Below are 15,395 nucleotides of genomic sequence, written 5' to 3'. Positions count from 1 at the left end.
AAAACAAATAAAATCATTAAAAATAATTTATAAATTAAAATTTATAAATTAAGAGTTTAGCATATATTTACTAAAATTTATAATTTATAAATTGGGTTTAAATTTTTTAAATTAGAGTATAAAATCATATTTTATTTCGTATATTTCAGGGAAGGCTGAGTGGGTGGAAGTCTCAATGTTTATCACTTGCAGGACGGACTACTATTATTAGGGCGGTTTTTTAGACCAGAACAGAATTCCATTTAGACGAAGTCAATTTTTTTTAAATTAGTGACACCATATTTTTTAGACTGTCCTATCTTTTACATTTTTTTTAAATTAGTGACACCATATTTTTAAATTGTCCTATCTTTTACATTCGAAATCAATTTCTTTAAATTATTGAATATAAATTCACTTTTAAAAATTTATTTATATTTATAATTTTGTCAAAATGATACTTTAAACTATATAAAACAAATAAAATCATTAAAAATAATTTAAGAATTAAAATTTATAAATTAAGAGTTTAGCATATATTTACTAAAATTTATAATTTATAAATTGGGTTTAAATTTTTTAAATTAGAGTATAAAATCATATTTTATTTCGTATATTTCAGGGAAGGCTGAGTGGGTGGAAGTCTCAATGTTTATCACTTGCAGGACGGACTATTATTATTAGGGCGGTTACGTCTGCTATCCCTACTTATAATATGCAAACAGCTCTCTTTCCAATGAGTATTTGCCGGCAGTTGGATGCTTTAAATAGGCGGTTCCTTTGGGGTGGTTCACTAGGTAAGAAGCGCATTTCGCTTGTGAATTGGGAGTTGGTTTGTAAACCGCGTCTTTTGGGTGGTTTGGGTATTAGACGTACGCGAGATGTTAACACAGCCTTGACTACGAAGTTAGGTTGGAGACTGTTGATTGACGAGGCGCCTCTCTAGGTTCACGTGCTGCGGCATAAGTATATGGGAGGGCGTACTGATCTGGATCAGATTCGAAACAAGAGTAAACAAAGCCATGTTTGGAAATGTATTGTTCTAAGCAAACAGCTGCTGATGAAGGGGCTGGAGCGGCATGTGTGTAATGGACTGAATACAAGGTTTTGGTCTGATTGTTGGGTTGGGGAGAAGCCTCTAACAGAAATTTATGTCTCGGATATACCTGTTGCGGATAGAAATAGGACTGTTGCATCGTATTGGAACTCGTCTGGTGACTGGAACTGGAATGAGCTGAGTACTCTCCTCCCGTGTTCAATGTTATTTCATCTTGCTTCTATGGTGTTGTTCCCGAGCGCAGAGGGTAATGACTCTTGGCGATGGCGCCTCACAAATTCAGGGAATTTTAGTGTGTCGACTGCTTATGCTCTGACTCAATCAACAGATATTAGTGCTGATTCAGATACTAATTGGAGGGCGTGTTGGGGCCTGCATATTCCGGAAAGAATTCGCTATTTTTTATGGCTTCTGCTTCATGATGGTATATTATCTAATGCTAAGAGGGTGGCTCATCACTTAAGTGAGGATGGCTCGTGTAAAGTGTGTGGTTTTCCAGAATCGACGATCCATATCCTTCAGGATTGTAGTCAGGCGACTGACGTCTGGCGGGGTCTGATACCTACTATGGACTGGGTCAGGTTCAATGGTTTAGGTTTTGAGGATTGGGTTTGGCACGGGCTAGTAACACATGGGACAAGACGTGGTATTGCTTGGCCGGTTCTTTTTGCGTCCACGGTATGGTGGATTTGGAAATGGCGGTGTATTTCTATTTTTGAGCCTAGCACTGCTATCCCCCCCGAATAACTGGAGTTTATTTATTCTAAATCAAAGGAGTTTAGCAATGTGTTTTGTGTGGAGCATCGGTTTAGTGAACGACATGTCAGAGATGTTCTGGTAAGGTGGGACCCCCCGGGTGTCGATTGGATTAAATTCAACAGTGATGGAGCTAGTAAAGGTAACCCAGGTTTCGCTTCGACCGGTGGGGTGTTGCGTGATGAGTCTGGAAGATGGTTAGGGGGCGTTGCAGTGAATCTTAGCATTTATACAGTGGTACTGGCTGAGCTATGGGGTTTGTATTTTGGTCTTAAGTATGCATGGGATAGACATTACCGCAAGGTTGTGTTTGAGTTGGACTCTTTGGTAGTTATTAGACTTGTTAGTCAGGATGTGGTTCAGCGACACCGTTTTTACTGGCTTCTTACTTCGTGTCGTGAATTTTATAAAAGAGACTGGGAGGTGCGGCTCGTCCATGTCTTAAGGGAAGGTAATAGGGATGCAGATTGGATGGCAAACTACGCAGAGAGTTTGAGTTTGGGTCTTCACGAGTGTGATGCGCCTCCTGCAGGCATCCAGGACATTTTGTATTCAGATCTTTGTGGTACTGGTCTTCCTAGGATGACCCGTGCATAACGTTTTCCTTTTTCTTCGTTTTTCTTTGGTTCCTCAGGGGTTTTGCCCCTCCTTATAGATAAAAAAAATATATTTTATTTCGTATATATAAAAATAATGCATATTGAAAAGTAATTTTGATAAAATGATTTAATTTTAATTTTGTAACAAATTTGATATTTACGTAAAAATCTCTAAAAATTATTTAGGTTTTAAATGATCCAAATAATTAATATTTTAAACTCAAAAGAGGCCCAATTTGATTTTTTTTTTTAATATAGATTGAGGATTAATTTAAGAATTACACTCATATTTAACCTTTGTGGTATCCAAAATTTTGTAATACCATTTACAGTAAAACCTCTATAAATGCATATCCTTGGGACCAGAAAAAAATATTCATTAAGCGAGATTATTTATTTATCGATAAATGAATAAATTATTCATTTATCGATAAATATTCATTAGATATGTAATTATCTTGTTTCGGAAATATATTATTTGATCGATTTGTAATTATCACATTAGCATAATTACAAATCAATCAAATAATTGCAAGATTCGTTCAGAAGATGCTAATATTCCTGAACCAGAAGTTGGTCAATTAGATGAAGATATCCAATGATTAAGTGGTGTCATTTCTAATTTATGCTATAGAAATGTGATGGATGTCGAACATCTTTTGAACTATCCTAGCGAGAATGATGTAGTTATGGAATCGCTTACAGACGAAGAAATTATCCAGTCAATAATGAACAATAATGATGGAAATGATCCAGAGTCAGATGATAGTTGTGTTGTCGCAAATGTATCGTCAAAATAGGCCTTTCAAGCAATGGTCACCTTAAACAACTACTTGCTACAACATGAGCAAAATATACCAGAAGTTGTGTTTGCACTACAAAGAGTTAAGAATGGTGTTCATTTTGGTTTAGGTGGAAAGAAAAAACAATCAACTATAGATGCATTTTTTCAGAAGAAATGACTTCTAGTTGATTGATTAAAATGTTTTGGTATATATATATATATAGGATTTAAATATTTTTTATTACTTAATGCATTTAGCGAGGTTATTACTTTAGTCCATTGGCCCAAGTCGGGACCGGAAGAATTTATTATATAATCGAGGTTATTACTTTATCGAATATTCATCTATCGAGGTTTAACTGTAGTAACATTTTCATAAATGGCATTTAACCCATTTTGGATGGAAAATTAATGAATTTGTTATTTCTTTTTGCCACATGACACAATTTTTGACATGCCATATGTACATGCGGCAATTGATTTAATTTTTAGCCATATAGATTTAATATGTAGATAAATAAGGAATTAAATTTTTTTCTCATTTATTCACGTATTAAGTCTATATAGAAAAATAAAATAAAAAAATTTATTGGCAAAACATTTAACAAATAGATTATTTTTTTTATATAAAATGAGTTAAATTTCCCTTATGGAAATATTCTAATAGACAAATGTTATCAAATAATACCATATTAGTCAAATGATAAAATTTTAGATATCACACGGGTCAAATAGGGGTTTAATTCATAATTTAAAGAATTATGAAACATCCTTCATTTTGGATAAACTTGTATTTAGTAAACGTAATAATATATATCGTATAATTAGTAATAAAATATTTTTTATTTATCATGTATTGAAATATATTTTAATTTTTTTATATAATTTTTTTTATTAAAGGGGCCTTTATTTATTATTGGGTCAAATACATGGATATCATAATTAAGTACAAAACTACAACTAAGTCATATCACCAAACTTAATTCTTAATATGTCATTATTCTCTATATATTATAAATTTATATCATAATTTAAAAATTCTAAACTCAAATTCATAAATCATAAACCCTAGAAAATATATTCTAAACTTCTAATTTATACATTCTAATTCTTAAAATATATTAAAAGTGCTGATTTTACTAGTTTGACATAATTCAAAATTATGACTTGACATAGTTGTAAATAGCTTTTAATAGATGAATTTCTGTATAATTTTCCCTTTATTATTTTGCCTAGGGCCCATAAATTATCAGGACCGGCCCTAGAGAAGGGGCAGCAATTTCAATAGGATATGTAGAAAGTAAACCTGTTAATGAGTTGGGTCGGGCCGGGTTTGGATCGGACCTAACCAGATTTGATACGTAATTACCTTGTCTAAGCCTATCCCAGCCCGTACAATATTTACATCGGGTTCGGACCAAGATGGGCTATGCTACAAAAACTAATTCTCAAGCCCATCTCGGCTCAACCCATCCAACTAATATATTTATATAAAAAATTTAAATTTAAAAGTAAAATAAAAATCAATTATTATATTGAATCTCTTATTTGTGTGTTTTTTTTGGCTTAATACATACGCAATCCCCTGAATTTATCACTTTTTTACCCCCTAAACTAAAGGGACAATCTATTGACCCCTAAACTTCCAAAAAACCATCCAATGTACCCCTCCTCTCCGACGTGGCGCTGACCTAGCAAAATGCAAGGTTGTAAGAATCCAAGCGCCACGTCAGAGAGAAGGGGTAAATTGGGTGACTTTTTAAAAGTTTAGGGGGTAAATAGGTTGTCCCTTAAGTATAGGGGGTAAAATGAAAAAAAAAAGACAAGTTCAGAGGGTTGCGTATTTATTAAGCCTTTTTTTCTATTTCTTGAATTAAAAATGGATTGACATGTTGGAATTATATTTCAATGCATATTGAGAGCCCGTTCGTTTTACCTACCGTTTGTTGTTGATGCTTGCTGTTTCTTAATACGGTTTGATGTTTGCTTTTTGAAAGGTTGATTTTCCAAAAAGCATGAATTCCCTGCTTTTATAAAAAAAACTACTTTTCAGCTACAAAATGTAAATAGGATGTGTCCAACCAAACACCTAAAACTCTTATTTTCATAGTGAAAATGTAAAAGAAGGGCGAAAAGTAACAACTAAACACCCCTAAGTATTTATCATCAAACTCTTCTCAATTATTTAACCACCATTTTAATTAATTAGTTAATTATATGATGATTATTATTATTTTCTTGTACTTAATTATTAACTTTTTGTTTTATTATATGAAATAACTTATCTTTTAAGTAAATCAATACACTTTTTTTTATCCAGAATTGCACTTTATTAAATAGTAGGATCAGCGTCCTCACGAATAACATCTGCTAGCCATATAGGCATTACACTGAAAAGACTATCGTTAGCATTGAAATAAGTCTGCCTAGCCATAACATGAGCAGCCCTATTCACTAAATGATGAATAAAATACAATTTAAAACCAGAATGCGAGTTGATGATATCCATGCAGTTTTGAACAATCAAACCGAACTCCGAATTATCTTGTCTGTCAGAATTAACCACATCAACAACTAATATGGCGTCCGATTCAAAGACACCATTTATGAAATGTTGGCTAGCAAGCCAACTCAAACTCGTACGAACTGCAAGTACTTCGATGATCTTTGGTTCCTTTACAGCTTTAATTAAGAACTGCTCCCAAACAGAAAATGGCATGTCTCGTCCATAACAACCGCTCCCAATCCACAGCTTCTGACTCCCGCAAAGCTCGCCCCATCTGTGTTGCATTTCACTGAACCAACCGATGGCGAACTCAAAGTCGAAGGCGTGGCGATCACGTTCCGCAGGCAATGCATAGTGGTCGCTGCAGGCCTCGCAGCTCCCTCACGATCAAACAGCACAGTACCAGCAAGCCTTCCATGATTCGCCCCATATCTCGATTCGTCCAGCGCCGTAGTAGTAGTAGAACGCCTCATGGTCGCTCTTCTAGCGTCGGTCCCTCCCAAACCCACTGAATCAACTCCTAGAGTTGCAGAAAGCGCAGAAGCAGCTCTAGGTGGCCCAATGCGCTTACACATAGACGAGAATGCTTTCCAGTCCCCTAGTGTCATCAAGTATAGTACACCAACTAATATCCATTGGCCACCATTCTTCTCACCAAAGCACTCTATTCCGGTGTTCCCATATCGCTTTTAAACCGCAACAGATTCTGACTAATCTTTCTGATGGTGCAGCTTCTAGCTCCTCCAATAACCATTGTGAGAATGACAAACTTCCAACATTAGGGACCATTAAACCAACAATTCATCATAGATCACCTGCAAAAGAACAAACTGTAAATAAATGTCGATCAGATTCATCATCCTCCACACAAACCGGACACTCAATTGATACCGGGACTCTTCGTTGGACTAGCTGATAGCTCCCATTTATATAGGGTTTTTAGGATTAATTTAGATTGTTTTAATTAGCTTCTAGTTAAGTTTTTGTATTAATTTGATAGTTTTTAGTTAAATTTAGTATTTTCCATTATTTATGGCATTTTCAGTGTTTTTATGGTTTTTCAGGACTATTTGAGCATTTTCGAACCAGACCCAAGCCTATTGGAGCATTTTCGGATTATTCAGGGACCGTCAAAGCACTTTTGGAATTCATCAGGGACCATTAGAGCACTTTTCGAAAGCCCAGGGACCTAAACAGATAAAAGCCGGAGCAAAATCGTCCCATTTAGGACCTGTCTCATCGAGACAATACCTGTCTCGTCGAGACAGGCCCTCGTCTCGTCGAGACACTCCTTGTCTCGACGAGACGAGGCGGGGAAAGGCGCACCAGCGCCTTCCCCCTTGCTGGAATGCGTGGATTTGGGCTTGAAGCCCATTAAAATACTTTGTAATAGCCCATTTTGCCCCCAGAGACATTAGGGTTTCTCCCTAACTCTATAAATAGGGAGCTAATCTTCATTATTCGGGGGGAGTCGTCATAATGTAGACTTAAATTTCAGAATAGTTCTTTTTGCTTTTTAGATTAGATTTCCAGCTTTCTAGGTTAGATTAATTTTAGTTTTTATTTCCTTCAAGAACGATTGATGGGGGAAGCGCTTTATCTTCTATTTTGTAATTGGAATCGACAAACGGGTTCTAGATTTCTTCTCTCTTTCCCTTTTGTCTTTTACCTTTATATTCAATTGAAGCTCTTTTCCATTATTCCTATTGCTATGATTAATTTGTCTATGAATTAATCCCCATCCAATTTGGGATGGGGATGAAATTGATTGTATGAATATGTATGATTAGGGATTTAGGACCTTTGATTGATCAGTTTATGCAAGCTTAATGCCTAGATATTGCTAGGAACAGGATTTATGCTAAAATGAACATTGATAATGATCAACTAGCCTGTTTATGTATATAATGTGCTTAATGCATGTGACCCTGACATTAAATAGGATTATAGATAGATGAGAACCTGACCACAGAATCGTCTATACCGAATTTGTATTAACCTGACTTCGCTAGAGACCACTAGGAATGAGGCTTTGTGGCTGGGCTACAGCTTTAGCCTTAGTTGTCAATAAACCTAATGCTTTGCATGACCTAGGGTATATGCCTAATCAAGCCGTCACCCGAATGCATGTGAATAGGATAGACGAATACTGATCCCATTTGTCTTTCACTTAGGACAATTACCTTCAAATCACTGGTAAAATATAACTCTGAACTCCCTAAACTCATACATAGGATTTAATCAAAGGATTCCTCAGCCTAGATTGTAAACCTTCTACCCTGTCAATTGTTCACTTTATCCTATTATTGCTTTCAATTTAGTTAATTAGTTATTCCAAACCCAAACCTTTATCCAAACTCTCTAAACAATTAGATCATTCTAGGTAAATTTGTTAGTTATAACAAATAGTCTTTGTGGTTCGATCTCGTGCTTAGCACAATATTACTTGTTGCGATAGGATACATTTGTCCTATTAAATGTTATATACTTTACGAGCATCACTAGCCTAGTCAAAGTGGGCAAACAATTAGATGATACCCTCCAGATAAACATTTTTTATTTTGGCGGGATTTCCAGATTCCACAATTTCTTCCATCCCTCATGACCCACTTTATTATTCGCCATATTCATTCATGTGAGATACCCAGATCTAACATTTTAGAACCCGTTCTGGGACTAGTGCCATATCCTGACATCTTCCTTAGGGGTAATTGACAATATAATATCACAAATAGTAGAAACTTCAGATTCACTGAAATACTCATGCAACTTATTCATATCCCAGCCCCTCCCACTTTCATCCATCAAGTCTGCCACCCTCAAATCAGACAGTCCAGGGAGAATAAACGAATTGACACGAAAATCATCTAAATTTGGAACTCATGGGTCATCTCATACTTTAATACTTTCATCATTTCCCACCCTCCATCTCATTCCTTGTTTAAGGATACTCAGGCCACTCCAAATACCTCTCCAAACCATACTAGGATTATTGCCTAATTTGGAGAGTATCAGGTCCTCCTTTAGAAAATATTTAGCTTTAAACATTCAACTCACTAAAATATTTGGAGTATTAATTAACTTCCACCCTTGTTTCCTGATGACTTGTGGAGAATTTCCGATTAGCTTCTGTCCCTGTGGGGGCGTCGTTGGGTTCGACGGGAGGAAGCTCTGATGCCAAAGTCAGTATAAAGTAAGAAAGAGCAAACCGAATTGACAAAGTAGGGTTTCTAGGATTGTGTGAATGTGTACCTTGATAGCTTGAGATGCAAGCTATATATAGTCATTGATAGGGGTCAAAAACCCCTATCTTTGGTACGGTTTTAGAACGGTTTTTAGCGTTATTTAGTTAATAAGCGAGCAATTCTCGCATTTAAATGCTTTTGTGTGAGTTAGTTAGAAATTGGAAATGTTTTATTTACTTTTCGTTGTTCAGGCTCGTTTTATGACCAATTTAGGCATTTACGGCCAAAATAGCATGCATAGTATAATTCCGTTATCTTTTGAAGCTAGTTGGTCCGTCAAAAGTTGCACCAAACGAAGCGTTTGCTCAAAATAAGCGATTGGCGGGTCAATTTAGCCTTTGGACTAATGTTATCTGGAGTTTCTGTACATGCGCAGGTATAAGTTCGGACGAAAAAAGCATCGACGGCAGTCGGCAAGCACGCGGGGGCATACCGGGCAAGAATGCTCGACGAACGGGCCTCCGTAGGCCATGCCTGCTCGCCGAGCAGGCCTCTGGAGGCCTACTCGCCGAGCAGGCCATGCCTGCTCGGGCGAGCAGGATGCCTGCTCGCCAAGCAGGCCGCCAGAGGCCTGCTCGCCGAGCAGCTCGCCCTGCTCGGCGAGCAGACCTGCGGGAATTGGTCAAAAAGACCAATTCCGCCCCCACGATGCCACGACGGACCCACGACTTCCTACCTGCATAAGGACACGAAAATAGGTCAAAAAGAGGGCCGAGCCACGCCTATAAATAGAGTTTTTCTAATGTAAATTATTATCTTTCATTTATTTGTAAATTACTTTAGCTTCCCCCTTGTAATTCCTCTCCATCTCCTCCATATCCTTCAAACCTCCATTGAAGCTCCTTCAAAGCTTTTCTCGAGGAATTGTCAAGGTTCGTCCTTAAGATTAGGTCACCGGCTGCAGAGTAAACAGGTTCCCTGAAAGGGATTTTTGTATCTCCTTTTATCTTTCCTTGTTTGTACTCTTTGATACAGTTGCCGAACTTAGCTTATTGTATCTTGTGACATTTATCTTCGCCTTTAATAATAATTTAGCTCTTGTTTTGTCTATGATTATTTGTCTAATCTCTGTCTTACGCTTTATTCAATTGGTTTAACTCATTCAAAAGCCCCAAAATCTAGTAGGCACATATTGCGAGCTGAATCTGACCTAGTCAGAGCCTAGGAGATTGACAACCTCTTAGTTGATTAAGCGCCAATTTAATGAGCCTTAGACCTAGTTTCGGCCTTAGGGAATCACGCGCTAGGAACTTCAGGAGGGTAAGTAGGGTTAATCGCCTTGAATACAAGTGACTCAGATTAGGTTTTTACTCAATAGACCTAACAATCTATCTTCATTATTATCATTCATACCATGTTCCTTCGGGTAATTGCATCTAGTGAAAGATCAATTAGGAGTAGTTTAACTTAATTAGGGGTAGAGTAACTTAATTAGGCGTAGAATAACTTAGTTAGAATCAGATAACTTAGCTAGGAATAGTATAATTCAACCTAGGAGTAGATTAACTTAGAAAAACCAACTCAAAACCCCCTAAGCCTAGATAACACCTGAAACCGAGTAGCTCGATACTTGTAGAAATAAATCCTGTGGACGATAACCTGGACTTAACCAGAAATTTATTACTTGATAATGATGGGGTACACTTATCCCTAAGATCGGCCTCGCTCCACAACCGCGCGAGGCCGCGTCAAGTTTTTGGCGCCGTTGCCGGGGATTTATTTCTTCTGCAATATCGAACCAAAGGTCGATTTGTTAGTTTAGGCATTCCTTTGTGAATATCTCTGTGAATATCATCTATACTTGTTTATCTATACTTGTTTATAACCGTTAATACTTGTTTATATTTATACTTGTTCATATTTATACCTGTTTATACATATACTTGCTTATACATACACTTGTTTATATGCGATTCTTTTTGTGAATATCCTTATTTATATCGTTTATACTTGTTTATACATAATTCTTTATACTTATTCTCTATACTTGTTGATATATAATTTCTTTATACTTTTCTATACTTGTTCATATCTGTATACTGTTACTTATCAACTTTTGTGCTAGAACTTCACTTTTTCTCATCATTCTCTGATCAATGAATTGGCAAGAAAAAGTCGAGTGGCAGGCTCAAAAGTTTACTATCCCATCAAGACAATACATTCATGCCCTGGAGAATGAGGCTCCCAATCCCTCCATGGCCGACTTAAATGAGAAAATGGATATCTTGATGGCGAAACAGAGCCTCAACACCAATGAAAGTGTAAGTTTTGTGGGTAATCACCAAAGGTATAATTCTAACCCCAATTCTTACAGCTTTTATGGTAGTGATTGGAGGAGACCTCAACACTCAAATCTGTCCTACGGGAACCCTAACATGTTGAGGCCTCCAAATAGGTTTGTTAATGAGCACAGGGAAAACGAATTGGGAATGTTCCCTTACGAACAAGCAAGCCAAGTTCCTCCACAACCCTCTAGCTCACGAGATGAGGTGTTGTCCCTTTTGAAAGGAATATCAGCCCGCCTTACAATCAATGAGGAGGTTTGCAAGGACTTGAGCAACCGATTGGCTCAAATAAACCGTGAGATGCAAGAGCACTCCTGAGATGCCCTCCCAAGCATAAAGGAAAACATAGAAATCCCACAAAGGGAATCAGCTCAAGCCATCTCTTTGAGGAATGACGAAAAGGTAGAACCAAGTCCACTGTCACATGCATCACTCAAGGTAAGTGAAGAACCGGAAGCGGTAAGCAACCCTAGTTCAAAATCTGAAATTCTAAATCATGTGATAGAAATAAATGATCAAATCGAAGCTTGTGTATATCAACTACCTTTTCCTCAAAAGTTCGAAAAGTTTGGATTTACTCCTTGTTCAGAAGTTTTCATTCTCTTCGACCTACCAAGAGAATCCAAAAGGGAGCAAACCAAACTTTTTCATAATATGTTTAAATTCGGCCTCCTACTTTCATTAAACTTATTTGAGGCTCTTAATCCGTTTTGTAGGTACGGGTTATTTGTTAAGGAGTTCGAGTTCCTAACGCGAGTAGAAGCATACACCTAGGCGGGAATTCTATGTCGAGCTCACCGACTATAACGTAGCGCTTCTTGGGAGGCAACCCAAGTTTTAATAAAACTTTTCAGGTTTATTTTATTTAGATTATACATTGATCTTTTAGTTTAGTCTTTTTAGTTTTCTTTTACGTTTTTTTTAAAGTGTTCGTTTAAAAAAAAAAATAATAAAAAAAATAAATATTTATTTTTTTTAGTTGTTTAGTTTTCTTTTATTTTATTTTATTTTATTTTTATTTTTATTTTTTTTAAGTGTTCAGGTTTAAAATAAAATTAAAAAAAAAAAATTTGGCCCCACTGCCGCCCAGCTCGGCGAGCAGGGCACTGCTCGCCGCGAGCTGGGCACTGCCGCCCAGCCCGCTGCTCGGCCGCGATAAGCAAACTATTCGGGATTTTTAAATCCCGAACGGAGCTGAAATAAATAAATAAATAAACAAATAAAAATAAATAAATAAATAATTTTGGCACCGCAAATCATCAAATTTTTGGCGATTGCGATAAAATCAGTAAGTTGCCTTCTCCACCCTAACTTTTTGCACTTGTACTTGATGGTTTGTGATGCAATGTTGGAACTTATTGCATATTTTTAGTGTGAGGAGGAGGGGTAGACAAACTTATAAAAATTGTATAATTTTTAAATTTTTGTTGCGTCGTGTCTAGTTTAGTTTAGCGTTTTCGGGTTTTATTTATGTTTTCGCATGTTTAGGATCTAAAACCGTGAACCTCCTTTGAATCTAAACTTCGTTATTTGTCATTGAGGGCTGAGAACCGAATCTAAGATTGCATGAAAACTAGTTTAGTTGTAGGACACAATCCTTGTATCTGTAAAAGCATGAGCTAAAGTTTGCATTTAGACCCTACTTTTGAAGAAATGCTAAAATCATTACTTAGGTAGATAACTTAAGAATTGAAGACATGTGATGTTAAACTTGAGTTTGGGGAAAACTAGTAAACACAAAATTGAAACCCAAAGAATTGTGAGTTGAATTTGAGCCCAAGAGCGAACATCAAAAAGCTCTTTTTCTTGACATTTTTGTGTGAATGCTTTGACTTGTGGAAAGATTACAGATTTTGCACCTAATACTGTGTTGAACCTACATGCAATGATTTGAGATGATAAACGATGAATCAGCCTCATTAGAATTAACCCTTTTCTTTACCTTATTTTCTCTTTTTCAACCACTCTAGGAAGCCCCTTTGAGCCTGTATTTTTGTAGTTTGTAGAATTTTTCTTTCGTTCTAACCCTTATTTTTTGCAAACCATTACTTGGTTTGCTACTTAACCCAAAGTTTTTGCAAAGCTCACATCGAGCCTTTGTCTATTCTAGCGCTTTGTCTTTGTTTATGGCATCATAGTAGCAAGCCAAAAGGCTAACAAGTGAATGAGCATCACTATCCCAAAAAAAAAGGGGAAAAGAGAAAAACAGAAAAAGAAAAGAAAAAAAGAGAGACGAACAAAAAGGGAAGAACTTCATTCCCCAGTTCTTAAAATCAAAACGTCTCAAGAAAACATCCTAACAAGAGAGTAATAAATGAATAAAAAGCTCAGTCACTTCATATTTGCTAAAGCCATTTGAACTTTGTTTTTCTAGCGCTAGAACTATTAACCCTTGTTGTACCTTTAACCCTCTAACCACATTACAACCCCAATTCGAGGCTGTTTTTGATATCATCGGAGTCATATAGCATAGTAGAGGAACTCGGATGAACGTGCAAAATCAACGTAATCCTAAACAAGAACATAAGCCGAGAGTAAACACTTTAGCCACCGAAAATTGTGTGAAATGAGTGAACTACCTATGGTGAGGTGTTTTACTTAGCGATCCCCTCAAGCTCGTTTAATTGAACATGTGTCCTTTTTCTTAAAACATATGACCTATGATAATTGAAATACGGCTTTTGGATATCGTGTCTCTACTTTGTATTTTCGAATGCATGTAATTACAGATGCTCGAAATTGTGTCAAGCACCTAGTCAAACCGGGAGGTTTTCTAGCTTGCTTGTGATTGCGGGTTTAGTTTTTTAGTTTACTTGGGGACAAGTAAAGTTTTAAGTGCGAGGAGGTTTGATAGGGGTCAAAAACCCCTATCTTTGGGTACGGTTTTAGAACGGTTTTTAGCGTTATTTAGTTAATAAGCGAGCAATTCTCGCATTTAAATGCTTTTGTGTGAGTTAGTTAGAAATTGGAAATGTTTTATTTACTTTTCGTTGTTCAGGCTCGTTTTATGACCAATTTAGGCAATTACGGCCAAAATAGCATGCATAGTATAATTTCGTTATCTTTTGAAGCTAATTGGTCCGTCAAAAGTCGCACCAAACGAAGCGTTTGCTCAAAATAAGCGATTGGCGGGTCAATTTAGCCTTTGGACTAATGTTATCTGGAGTTTCTGTACATGCGCAGGTATAAGTTCGGACGAAAAAGGCATCGACGGCAGTCGGCAAGCACGCGGGGGCATACCGGGCAAGAATGCTCGACGAGCGGGCCTCCGTAGGCCATGCCTGCTCGCCAAGCAGGCCCCTGGAGGCCTACTCGCCGAGCAGGCCATGCCTGCTCAGGCGAGCAGGATGCCTGCTCGCCGAGCAGGCCACCAGAGGCCTGCTCGCCGCGAGCAGCGCCTGCTCGCCGAGCAGCTCGCCCTGCTCGGCGAGCAGACCTGCGGGAATTGGTCAAAAAGACCAATTCCGCCCCCACGATGCCACGACGGACCCCACGACTTCCTACCTGCATAAGGACACGAAAATAGGTCAAAAAGAGGGCCGAGCCACGCCTATAAATAGAGTTTTTCCAATGTAAATTATTATCTTTCATTTATTTGTAAATTACTTTAGCTTCCCCCTTGTAATTCCTCTCCATCTCCTCCATATCCTTCAAACCTCCATTGAAGCTCCTTCAAAGCTTTTCTCGAGGAATTGTCAAGGTTCGTCCTTAAGATTAGGTCGTCGGCTACAGAGTAAACAGGTTCCCTGAAAGGGATTTTTGTATCTCCTTTTATCTTTCCTTGTTTGTACTCTTTGATACAGTTGCCGAACTTAGCTTATTGTATCTTGTGACATTTATCTTCGCCTTTAATAATAATTTAGCTCTTGTTTTGTCTATGATTATTTGTCTAATCTCTGTCTTACGCTTTATTCAATTGGTTTAACTCATTCAAAAGCCCCAAAATCTAGTAGGCACATATTGCGAGCTGAATCTGACCTAGTCAGAGCCTAGGAGATTGACAACCTCTTAGTTGATTAAGCGCCAATTTACTGAGCCTTAGACCTAGTTTCGGCCTTAGGGAATCACGCGCTAGGAACTTCAGGAGGGTAAGTAGGGTTAATCGCCTTGAATACAAGTGACTCAGATTAGGTTTTTACTCAATAGACCTAACAATCTATCTTCATTATTATCGTTCATACCAT

This window comes from Euphorbia lathyris, chromosome 6 (assembly GCF_963576675.1).
Source record: "Euphorbia lathyris chromosome 6, ddEupLath1.1, whole genome shotgun sequence".
Lineage (NCBI taxonomy): Eukaryota > Viridiplantae > Streptophyta > Magnoliopsida > Malpighiales > Euphorbiaceae > Euphorbia > Euphorbia lathyris.
The sequence above is the reverse complement of the archived record's forward strand: the minus strand, read 5'-3'. Positions refer to the sequence as shown.